Consider the following 13,532-nt stretch of genomic DNA (forward strand, 5'->3'; position numbering starts at 1 on the left):
GGAAGATCTAAGATTTCCTAAGACAGGCACAGCCGCCAGCCACCATAATTCCCAGGAAGGACTATAGACCATAAATAAATTTTATGCCTCAGTCCAGCTTTTTTTTAAATATTAATAACAGGGAGGAAATTGTAAACACCCCAGCCTGAAGCAGGCTGATACAGACTTTGACCTTGCTGCCCCTAAGGATATTACGTAGGGTGGGACCTTCCTCCCTAGATGACTCAATTGTTCAGCCACTGCTGCTGTTCTCCATTAAGACACTGCTACCTGCTGAGAGGCTGCTGAGCTATTCCGGAGACTACACCCTATCCTGTACCTCAACACCTGCAGCTGGTTCCAGGCTCCAAGAATGAATTGGCAGGAATGGGCCACCCCTCCCTCCTTTATGAGCACAATTGCTACTAAACATTTGAGCTTTGATCAGGAATCTTGACTTAGCTCCATTTTTCTCTCGACCACCTAGTTCCCCTCTCTTTCAGCCCCAGCCTGCCATTCAGGTATAACCAGTCCATGTGAGCCACTGGCCGGCTCACAACACACAATAGTCACAAAAATTATAAAATACCTTGGTGAGACTCTAACTAAAGAAGTGAAAGATCTGTATGACAAGAACTTCAAGTGTCTGAAGAAAGAAATTGAAGAAGATGTCAGAAGATGGAAAATTCTCCCATGCTCATGGATTGGTAGGATTAATATAGTAAAAATGGCTATCCTGCTGAAAGCAATCTACAGATTCAGTGCAGTCCCCATCAAAATTCCCACACAATTTTTTACCACGTTAGAAAGGGCAATTTGCAAATTCATCTGCAATAACAAAAGAACTAGGATAGCAAAAACTCTTCTCAACAATAAAAGAACCTCTGGTAGAATTACCAGACCTGACATTAAGCTGAACTACAGATCAATTGTGATAAAAACTGCATGGTACTGATACAGCGACAGACAGATAAATGGATAGAATAGAATTGAAAACCCAGAAATGAACCCACACCCCTATGGTCACTTGATCTTTGACAAGGGAGCTAAAACTATCCAGTCGAAAAAAAAGACAGCATTTTCAACAAATGGTGCTGGCACAACTGGAGATTATCATGTAGAATAATGTGAATTGATCCATTCTCATCTCCTTATACAAAGCTCAAGTCTAAGTAGATCAAAGACCTCCAAATAAAAGCAGAGACACTGTTTTTTTAGAGATAAAGTAGGGAAAATGCTCAAAGATAAGGGCACAGGGTGAAAATTCCTGAAGAGAATAGCAATGGCTTGTGCTGTAAAATCAAGAACTGACAAATGGGACCTCATAAAATTCCAAAGCTTCTGTAAGGCAAAAGATACTATCAATAAGACAAAAAGGCCACCAACATATTGGGAAAGGATTTTCCATTCCTAAATCTGATAGAGGACTAATATCCAATATATACAAAGAGCTCAAAAAGCTGGACTCCAGAAATTCAAATAACCCCATTTAAAAATGGGGTACAGAGCTACACAAAGAATTCTTAACTGGGGGATACCGAAGGGCTGAGAAGGACTTGAAAAACTGTTCAACAACCGTAATCATCAGGAAAATGCGAATCAAAACAACCCTGAGAGTCGACCTCATATAGGAAACACCCATTAGTGACAAAGACGGATACTACCTCAGAGTAAAAGATTGGAAAAAAATTCCAACCAAATGGCCCCAAGAAACAAGCTGGAGTAGCTGTTCTAATATCATATAAAACCAACTTTCAACTGAAAATTATCAGAAAAGATAAGGAAGGACACTTTGTTCTCACCAGAGGAGAAATCTGCCAAGATGAACTCTCAATTATGAACATCTATGCTCCAAATGAAAGGACACCTACATTCATAAAAGAAACTTTACTAAATCTCAAAGCACACACAGCACCTCACACAATAATAGTGGGAGATTTCAACACCCCACTCTCATCAATGTTAAGATCATGGAAACAGAAACACAGTAAAACTAGCAGAAGTGATGGACCAAATGAATTTAACAGATATCTATAGAATATTTCATCCTAAAACAAAAGAATAAACCTTTTTCTCAGCACCTCATAGTACCTTCTCCAACACTGACCATATAATTGGTCACAGAACAAGCCTCAACAGATACAATAATCCCATAATAGATTGAAATAATCCCATGCATCCTATCAAATCCCCATATATTAAGGCTCGCCTTCTTAATAACAAAAACAACAGGAAGCCCACATACACATGGAAGCTAAACAACACTCTACTCAATGATAATCTGGTCAAGGAAGAAATTAATGACTTTTCAGAATTTAATGAAAATTCTAAAAAGGCACAACGTACCAAGACTTCTGGGACACAATGAAAGCAGTGCTAAGAGGAAAATTCATAGCTCTAAGTGCCTCCAGAAAAAAAACTGGAGAGTACAGGCACCAACAGTTTGACGGCACACCTGAAAGCTCTGGAACAAAAGGAAGCAAATACACAAAAGAGGAGTAGATGGCAGAGAATAATAAAACTCAGGACTGAAATCAACCAAGTAGAAACAAAAAGAGCTATACAAAGATTCAAAAAAAAAAAAAAAAAAAAAAACAGGAGCTGGTTCTTTGAGAAAATCAACAGAATAGATAAGTCCTTAGCCAGACTAACCAGAGGGCACAGAGGCAGTATCCAAATTTACAAAATCAGAAATGAAAAGGGAAACATAACAACAGAAACTGAGGATAATCAAAAAATCATCAGACTCTACTACAAAAGCCTCAACAAAATTGGAAAATCTGGATGAAATAGACTATTTTCTAGACAGATACCAGGTACCACAGTTAAATCAGGATCAGGTGAACCATCTAAATAGTTCCATAACCCCTAATGAAATAGCAGCAGTCATTAAAAGTCTACCACCACCACCACCAACAACAACAAGTCCAGGACAAGATGGGTTTAGTCAGAATTCTATCAGACCTTCAAAGAAGACCTAATACCAATACTCTTCAAACTATTCTACAAAACAGAAACAGAAGGAACACTACCCAATTTGTTTTATGAAGCCACAATTACACTTATATCTAACCACACAAAGACCCAACAAAGACAGAGAACATTTGACCAACTTCCCTTATGCAAAAATACTCAATGAAATTCTTGCAAACCAAATTAAGAACACAACAAAAAAATCATACATCATGATCACGTAGGTTTCATCCTTGGGATGCAACATGGTTCAATATACCAAAATCCATAAGCATAATCCACTATAGAAACAAACTCAAAGAAAACCCACAGGATCATCTCATTAGATGTTGAGAAAGCATTGGACAAAACTCTAAAGCCCTTCGTGGTAAAAGTCTTGAAAAGATCAGGAATTCAAGGCCTATAGCTAAACTTAGTGAAAGCAATATACTGCAAACCAGTATCCAAAATCAAACTAAATGGAGAGAAACTTGAAGATATCCCACTAAAATCAGGGAGTAGACAAGGCTACATCTCACCCTACCTATTTAACATAGCTCTGGATGTCCTAGCCAGAGCAATTAGGCACCAAAAGGAGGTCAAAGGGAGGTGAACTGGAAAGGAAGAAGTAAAAATATCACTATTTGCAGATGATATGATCCTATACTTAAGTGACCCAAAAATTCCACCAACATATTGTTAAACCTGATAAACAAATTCAGCAATGTGGCTGGATATAAGATTAACTCAAACAAATAAGTAGTCTACCTATTTTCAAAGGATAAACTGACTGAAAAAGAAATTAGGGAAATTCCACAGTTTCCAATAGTCATAAATAATATAAAATATCTTTGTGTGACTTACCAATCAAGTGTAAGATATATATGACAAGAACTTCCAACTCTGTGAAGAAAGAAATTGAAGAATATTTCAGAAGATGGAAAGATCTTCCATGTTCATGAATTGGCATGATTAATATAGTAAAAATGATAATTTTGCTGAAAGCAATCTGACGATTCAAGGCAATCCCCATCAACATTCCAATTCAATTCTTCATAGAGTTAAAAAGAGCAATTTGTAAATTCATTGGGAATAACAAAAACCCCAGGATATAGAAAACTATGCTCAGCAATAAACGAACTTCTGGGGGAATCACCATGCTTGACCTCAAGTTGTATTACAGAACAATGGTGATTAAAAACTGTATGGCATTGCAAGTAGATCAATGAAGTAGAATTGAAGACCTAGAAATGAACCTATCGTCACTTGATCATTGACAAAGGCCCTAAAGCCATCCATTAAAAAAAAATAGGACATCATTACAACAAATGGTACTTGTTCAACTGGTGGTCAGCAAGTAGAAGAATGCAAATGGATCCCTTATTATCTCATTATATGAAGCTCAAATCCATGTGGATCAAGGACCTCCACATAAAACCAGATACACTGCAATTAATTTAAGAGAAAGTGGGGGAAAGCCTCAAATACATGGGAAAGGGGGAAGATTTCATGAACAGATCAATGGCATATGCTCTAAGATAAAAAAAAAATTTACAAATGGGACCTCATAAAATTGCAAAGGTTCTGTAAGACAAAGGACACTGTCAATAGGACAAAACATAACCCACAGATTCAGAAAAGATCTTTACCAACCCTACATCCAATAGAGGGCTAATATCCAATATATACAAAGAACTCAAGAAGTTAGACTCCAGAGAATCAAATAACCCTATTAATAAATGGGGTACAAAGCTAAACTGAATCCTCAACTGAGGAATATCAAATGACCAAGAAGCACCTAAAGAAATGTTCAACATATTTAGTCAGCAAGGAAATGCAAATTTAAACAACTCTGAGATTCCACCTCATACCAGTCAGAAAGGCTAAGATCAAAAACACAGATGACAGCAGATGCTGGGAAGGATGTGGATTGTTGGTATGATTGCAAGCTGGTACAACCAACCTGGAAATCAGTTTGGCAGTTCATCAGAAAATTGGACATAGTATTACCTGACGACATAGATGTACCACTCCTGGGCATATACCCAAAAGATGCTCCAACATATATCAAGGACACATTCTTCCCTATGTTCATAACACCTTATTTATAATAACCAGAAGCTGGAAAGAATTTAGATGCCTTTGAACAGAGGAATGGGTACAGAAAATGTAGTACATTTACCCAAATGAGTACTACTCACCTATTAAAAACAATGAATTCATGAAATTCTTAGGCAAATGGATGGAACTAGAAAATATCATCTTGAGTGAGGGTAACCAAATTACAAAAGAATGTCAATGGTAGTCACTCACTGATATGTGGATATTAGTCCAAATGCTCAGAATACCCAAGATACAATTCACAGACCACATGAAGCTCAATAAGAAGGAACACCAAAGTATGGATGCTTTAGTCCTTCTTAGAAGGGTAACCAAATACTCATGGGAGGAAAAACAGAGACAAAGCAGAGACTGAAGGAAAGACCATCCAGAAACTGCCCCACCGGGGATCCTTCCCATATACAGTCACTAAACCCAGACACTATTGTGGATCCCAGGAAGTACTTGCTGGCATGATCCAGATGTAGCTATCTCCAGAGGCCCTGTCAGAGTCTGAAAATACAGAGGTGGATGCTTGAAGCCAAACATTGGATTGAGCACAGAGTCCGCAGTGGAGGAGTTAGAGAAAGGACTGAAGGGACTGAAGTGGTTTGCAACCCCATATGGGTACAACAATATCACCAACCAGACCCTCACTCCCCCCTGCCCCCTGAGCTCCCTGGTAGTAAACCACCAACTGAAGAGTACACATGGAGGTCACACAGAATACATATCAGCTATATATATATAGCAGAGGATAGCCTTGTCAGACATAAGTGGGAGGAGAGGCCCTTTGTCCTGGGAAGGCTCGATGCTCCAATGTAGGGGAATACCAGGGAGGGAAGGTGGGAATGGTGGGTGGATGAGGGAACACCCTCATAGAAGTAGGGTACTGGGATGGGATAGGCAGTGTCTGGGTTGTGGGAAACTGGGAAATGGAGATAACATTTGAAATGTAAATTAAGAAATTATCCAATTAAAAAAAGAATTAAGAAATCATGCATTTGTCTCTATAACATCACTGCAAGACAGTACATCTTCATTGATCTGCAGAAATCTACCCAAAAGAATGGGATAGTACCTAATGATTGTTGTATATATTTAATAATAACAGGAAAGGCATATCAGCTGCAAGAAACATTTGTGAGATGAAGTCTCTTTTGGACCTTGTCTCATAGAGCTCACCTACCATAAGCCATGCAAAAGTGGTGGACCACCTACAGGAATGCCATGTACCAGCCTTCTTAGATGACTTCTGACATCTCTCAACAAGGTGAAGATGTAACTCTGATGAAGGGTGAACTGTTGCAAGGCTAGCAATGCAAGTTCTCCATCACTGTCCATTGAGTCTACTTATACTCTCTCCAAACATTATGAGTCCTCTCACAGGCCTTGCAACTGCAAAACATCACATGAGTTTATATCACATGACATAACAAGAAATTTTCACTTTACAAATTCACACCGAGTATATGGTTACCTACTGTGACATTTCTGATATTTCACAATGACTAACAATTGGTCAACGTTTCTGTTTGTTCTTTATATATCAAAACACTATGCATAAATCTAAGGATAGGAAATTAACTTTGATGGTATTTAAGAATTGAACCACATATATAGAATCTGCCCTAGTCTTTATATTTGTATGATTTGTATCTGGTATGGAGTCTGTGATGAACTTGAACAGTTGAGGCTTTGGGAAAGGCCTTATCACATTCTCTCCATATGTAAAGTTTTTCTTTAATATGAATTCTAGAATGCTTTTTTAAGGTTTGATAACCTAGAAAAGATTGCTGTAATCCATACATTTGCATGATTTGTCTGTATATGAATTCTTTTTTTTTTTTATGATCTCAGTTTTATTCAAATTGTTTAAAAAAATTGCTGGTGAAAATATATAAAACAGGGAACTTTTCTTTCAATAAAGTAACAAAAGCTGTACTAAGCCTAAAAAGAATATTGATAGTCTACTGAAACAAACAAAAATACAGAAAAAAAATAATGATACAACAAACCCTCCTTGTATATTTATAAGGACGGAAATAATTATCTCAAAAAGGAACCTGAGCCTGGCAGTGGTGGTGTACGCCTTTATTTCCACCCAGCACTTGGGAGGCAGAGGCAGACAGTTTTCTGAGTTCAAGGCCAGCCAGGTCTACAAAGTAGTGAGATCCAGGGCAGCCAGGGCTATAAAGAGAAACCCTGTTTCAAAAAACAAAAAATAAACAAATAACAACAACAGAAGAACCTGAACATACATTTATATTTTATCATTATTAGTTATTATACTGAATACATAGAATGAAGTAATGTATCCACAAATGAATGAGCTGATAAACTGAATGAGGAAAATAAACAATATATCATATTATTCAGCCATAAGTAGTCTATATTCTTTTTTTTTATTACATATTTTCCTCAATTACATTTCCAATACTATCCCAAAAGTCCCCCATAGCGCCCCCCACTTCCCTACCCACCCATTCCCATTCTTTTGGCCCTGGAATTCCCCTATATTGGGGCATATAAAGTTTGCAAGTCCAATGGGCCTCTCTTTCCATTGATGGCCGACTAGGCCATCTTTCGATACATATGCAGCTAGAGACAAGAGCTCCAGGGTTCTGGTTAGTACATTATGTTGTTCCAACAATAGGGTTGCAGATCCCTTTAGCTCCTTGGGTACTTTCTCTAGCTTCTCCATTGGGAGCCCTGTGATACATCCAATAGCTGTCTGTGAACATCCACTCCTGTGTTTGCTAGGCCCCGGCATCATCTCACAAGAGACAGCTATATTTGGGTCCTTTCAGCAAAATCTTGCTAGTGTATGCAATGGTGTCAGCGTTTAGAAGCTGATTATGGGACGGATCCCTGGATACAGCAGTCTCTAAATGGTCCATCCTTTCATCACAGCTACGAACTTTGTCTCTGTAACTCCTTCTCTGGGTGTTTTGTTCCCAATTCTAAGAAGGTGCACAGTGTCCACACTTTGGTCTTCATTCTTCTTGAGTTTCATGTGTTTATCAAATTGTATCTTATATCTTGGGTATCCTAAGTTTTGGGCTAATATCCACTTATCAATGAATACATATTGTGTGAGTTCTTTTGTGATTGTGTTACTTCACTCAAGATGATGCCCTCCAGGTCCATCCATTTGGCTAGGAATTTCATAAATTCATTCTTTTTAATAGCTGAGTAGTACTCCATTGTGTAAATGTACCATAATTTCTGTATCCATTCCTCTGTTGAGGGACATCTGGGTTCTTTCCAGCTTCTGGCTATTATAAATAGGGCTGCTATGAACATAGTGGAGCATGTGTCCTTTTTACCGGTTGGGACATCTTCTGGATATATGCCCAGGAGAGGTATTGCTGGATCCTCCGGTAGTACTATGTCCAATTTTCTGAGGAACCGCCAGACTGATTTCCAGAGTGGTTGTACAAGCTTGCAATCCCACCAACAATGGAGGAGTGTTCCTCTTTCTCCACATCCTCGCCAGCATCTGCTGTCACCTGAATTTTTGATCTTAGCCATTCTGACTGGTGTGAGGTGGAATCTCAGGGTTGTTTTGATTTGCATTTCCCTGATGATTAAGGATGTTGAACATTTTTTCAGGTGCTTCTCTGCCATTCGGTATTCCTCAGGTGAGAATTCTTTGTTCAGTTCTGAGCCCCATTTTTTAATGGGGTTATTTGACTTTCTGGAGTCCACCTTCTTGAGTTCTTTATATATATTGGATATTAGTCCCTTATCTGATTTAGGATAGGTGAAGATCCTTTCCCAATCTGTTGGTGGTTTTTTTGTCTTATTGATGGTGTCTTTAGCCTTGCAGAAGCTTTGTAGTTTCATGAGGTCCCACTTGTCAATTCTCGATCTTACAGCACAAGCCATTACTGTTCTATTCAGGAATTTTTCCCCTGTGCCCATATCTTCAAGGCTTTTCCCCACTTTCTCCTCTATAAGTTTCAGTGTCTCTGGTTTTATGTGAAGTTCCTTGATCCACTTAGACTTGACCTTAGTACAAGGAGATAGGAATGGATCGATTCGCATTCTTCTACATGTTAACAACCAGTTGTGCCACCACCATTTGTTGAAAATGCTGTCTTTCTTCCACTGGATGTTTTTAGCTCCCTTGTCGAAGATCAAGTGACCATAGGTGTGTGGGTTCATTTCTGGGTCTTCAATTCTATTCCATTGGTCTATTTGTCTGTCACTATACCAGTACCATGCAGTTTTTATCACAATTGCTCTGTAGTAGAGCTTTAGGTCCGGCATGGTGATTCCACCAGAGGTTCTTTTATCCTTGAGAAGAGTTTTTGCTATCCTAGGTTTTTTGTTATTCCAGATGAATTTGCAGATTGCACTTTCTAATTCGTTGAAGAATTGACTTGGAATTTTGATGGGGATTGCATTGAATCTGTAGATTGCTTTTGGCAAGATAGCCATTTTTACAATGTTGATCCTGCCAATCCATGAGCATGGGAGATCTTTCCATCTTCTGAGATCTTCTATAGTTTCTTTCTTCAGAGACTTGAAGTTTTTATTATACAGATCTTTCACTTCCTTAGTTAGAGTCACGCCAAGATATTTTATATTCTTTGTGACTATTGAGAAGGGTGTTGTTTCCCTAATTTCTTTCTCAGCCTGTTTATTCTTTGTGTAGAGAAAGGCCATTGATTTGTTTGAGTTAATTTTATATCCAGCTACTTCACCGAAGCTGTTTATCAGGCTTAGGAGTTCTCTGGTGGAATTTTTAGGGTCCCTTATATATACTATCATATCATCTGCAAAAAGTGATATTTTGACTTCATCTTTTCCAATTTGTATCCCTTTGATCTCCTTTTGTTGTCGAATTGCTCTGGCTAGGACTTCAAGTACAATGTTGAATAGGTATGGAGAAAGTGGACAGCCTTGTCTAGTCCCTGATTTTAGAGGGATTGCTTCAAGCTTCTCACCATTTACTTTGATGTTGGCTACTGGTTTGCTGTAGATTGCTTTTATCATGTTTAGGTATGGGCCTTGAATTCCTGATCTTTCCAAGACTTTTATCATGAATGGGTGTTGGATCTTGTCAAATGCTTTTTCCGCATCTAAGGAGATGACCATGTAAAGTTTTTCTTTAATATGAATTCTAGAATGCTTTTTTAAGGTTTGATAATCTAGAAAAGATTGCTGTAATCCATACATTTGCATGATTTGTCTGTATATGAATTCTTTTATATCTAGTTAGGTATAGGCATCTACTGGAACATTTCCTACATTAGTGACATCTGTAAATTTTTCTCCAGTCAATAATCTTGGAGCAAAAGTATTCAAAGCATGCATGAAACATTGTCTACTTGCTTCGAATTTCTCCAGTTTCTCTTCAGTGTGGATAGCATCATGTTGCATGGTGTTTGAATGAACACTGAAGATTATATAACGTTTTTTATTCTGGAAAAATTTTGTTCCATTATTCTTTATATCATCTCTTTCTGGTGTAATGATGCAACTGACACTTTTCTGTATTCTTCACAATTGTTTCTGTTGGAGTTTTCTATGATCTTAGCTCTAGTATACTACTATACTGAAAATAAGACTCCATTAAAAACTTGGTAATATTTGTTTGTATAAAGCTTCTCTTGTTTATGGTCAGGCTGATAAAAATAAGAATATGTGCTTTGATAAACATACATTCTGACATGTAGCAGTTTGGGAATGGTTCTTTTGAAAATGAGTACTTACCTGAGAATTTTTAAGAATTGTGTCATGATTAGAATAATTCCAGAGGACAAAAAAATAGAAGAGAGACTAAAAGAAGGGCCAACTAGGGACTGCCCCTCCTGGGAATCCATCATGTCTATAGACACCAAACCCAACAGTTTCTGTGGTCAACAGGTGCTTGCTGACAGTAACCTAGTTTGACGGTTCCGTGAGAGGTCCAGCCAGCAAGTGACCAAAGCAGATGTGGATGCTTGGAGCCAACCATTAGACTTGGTTCAGGAATCCTGGTGGAGGAGATGGCAAAAGTACTGGAGAAGTAGAGGGGCATTGCAACCCCATTAGAAGAAATTATGTAGGCTGGCCTGACCACCCAGTTCTCCTAGAATCTAAACCAAAAACCAAGGAGTGTATCTGGAGCAATCCATGGTTCTAGATACATCCTTAGCAGAGGATGACGTTGCCTAACAGCAACGAGGGGAGGCCCTTGGTCCTATGGAGGTTTGATGACACAACCTAGGGGGATGCTGGAGTGGTTGGGCATGAAAGTGTGGATCGGTTCAGGAGTACCCTCATATAGGCCAAAGGAAGGTGCAGAGTGGATGTGGGATAGGGTGTTGGTAGAGGGTGTAACTGGGAAGTGGGATATTATTTGAGATGTAAAGGAATGGAATGATTAATAAAAATAAATAATAAAAAAGGAAAAAATTGAGAATAATCCCATGTGTAGTTGCTTTTGTAAGTTCTTCCAAGATTATTACTTTCTTAATTAGTTGGTATATGGCTCTTCATTAGGACTTCAGTAACTTTTTGCATGTGTGAAGAAACATTAAAAGTATCAATTGATCCATAAAAATCCTTATTTTCGTCTAAATTACATAACCGATATCACAATGAAATTAATTGGTGAAGTGTTACACTGACTTTTAGTGGGAGAATATGTCCTACTTATAAAATTTAGCATAGTTTTCTGTCATTGAACCATTCCTTTCTTTAGATAACATGGAAGAACCATTTAATCCCACTCTATACAAAAATGATTGCTGAGAATCACATGTATATCACTTTGTAAAGTTTCAAAATACACCTTATAACACGGTTATCTAGGTCTCTATACTTGATGTGAACATTTTCCCACACAATTCTCTGAGTATAAACTGGTGACTGACACAGAGTGTGCTCTGTGTGGAAAAAAAGAGATTTGGTCTTCATCAGGAGTGAAATAAGTAGCTTTTCTTAAAAATTATTGGCATCATAACACAATTCATGTTTTTTATCATCACCAATGTTCCCTGAATTTCCTCATGTGTAACAGATGGTTTTTAAATATTCCTAATATATCTTTCTGGAAAGAGTCTTCTGTACACTTCTGTGGGAACAGTTCTTGGATTTCATTGTGTGATAGACCTTGAATAAGTAAAAACAAAAACAAAGCTTTGTAGACTTAGCTAAAAATAATATGAGAAAATGTTATACAAAATGATTCTGAATGTGGGATTCAATCAAGACAACATAATAGAAAGGTTCAGAAGGTTTTATTTTTGGTTTTTTGTTTTTGTTTTGTTTTGTTTTTTAAGGAACCAAATGCGATGAGAATAAATGAATATAAGATGCTTTAGGTATCAATAACTTTTATTTAGTGGTGTTGGTCTTATTTATGTTGTATAACAGATAATCTTAGACAAGATTGTTGGAATAAAAGTTAAAACTAGATCATACTTTGATGCTGACATAGGATTCCATGCCCTGCCTGTTATTTTGTGCCATTTTCTGGACAACAACAGTGTTAAGGAGTTCAACCTTGATTTGTTAACTTCCCTACCCTTGAGCAATAGGTAGGTTTCACTTTTCTCTAGCTGGGCAACTTGGACTCCTTCTCAACTCCATTCCACTCACCAAATTGGAGTGCACCCGTTCCTTCTCAAATATACACCAGATACTGCTCAGTCAAGTATGCCATTATATTTTAGGAATATTACAGTGGTGTCCATCACTAGTAAGGGGCACTAAACCCATACTGTCATTTCTTTTCACCCTTATGACCTGCCTGAGGAAGATGTGCTCACTTTTATCAGGGGGTAACATTTTTCATACCTCTTTATGGTAGTGATTACAACCATACACATGAAGATCCCTTGTCTGCTTTTATTGCTAAGGGTGGCATGTAGATGTATATCCACTTCTATTCTATTCTATTCTATTCTATTCTATTCTATTCTATTCTATTCTATTCTATTCTATTCTATTCTATTCTATGTAACCCAGTCATTTCTATCCATCCTAGTCAGATTACATATATAATTTTATTTATTTTTTATTTTAATTTTATTTATTTATTTAATTATTTTTACTTATTTAGGTTATAGCACATTCACTGCCCCCTTCTGATTATCCCTCCCACAATCCTTCCCCTATTGCCCATTCCTTTCCCCTTCTTATAGGGCAAGAGCCCTCTGGGTATTCCCTACTCTGTCACTTCAAGTCTCTGTGAAGCTAGGTTCTTCCTCTCCCACTGACTTTGGACAAGGAATCCCAGCTAGAATAACATCCCACACACAGAGACAAAAGATTTTGGGATAGCCCCCAGTCTAGTTGTTTGGGACCCACATAAAGAACAAGCTTCACATCTGCTACAAATGTGAGGGGAAACCTAGGTTCATTCTGTGAATGTTCTTTGGTTGGTGGTTTAGTCTCTGAGAGCCCCAAGGGTCCAGGTTAATTGACTCTGTTGGTCTTTCTGTGGAGTTCCTATCGCCTTTAGGGTTGCAAACCTCCTTCTTATTCTTCAATAAGAGTCTTTA

This window comes from Mus caroli, unplaced genomic scaffold (assembly GCF_978045245.1).
Source record: "Mus caroli unplaced genomic scaffold, Mus_caroli_1 scaffold_18, whole genome shotgun sequence".
Classification (NCBI taxonomy): Eukaryota; Metazoa; Chordata; class Mammalia; order Rodentia; family Muridae; genus Mus; species Mus caroli.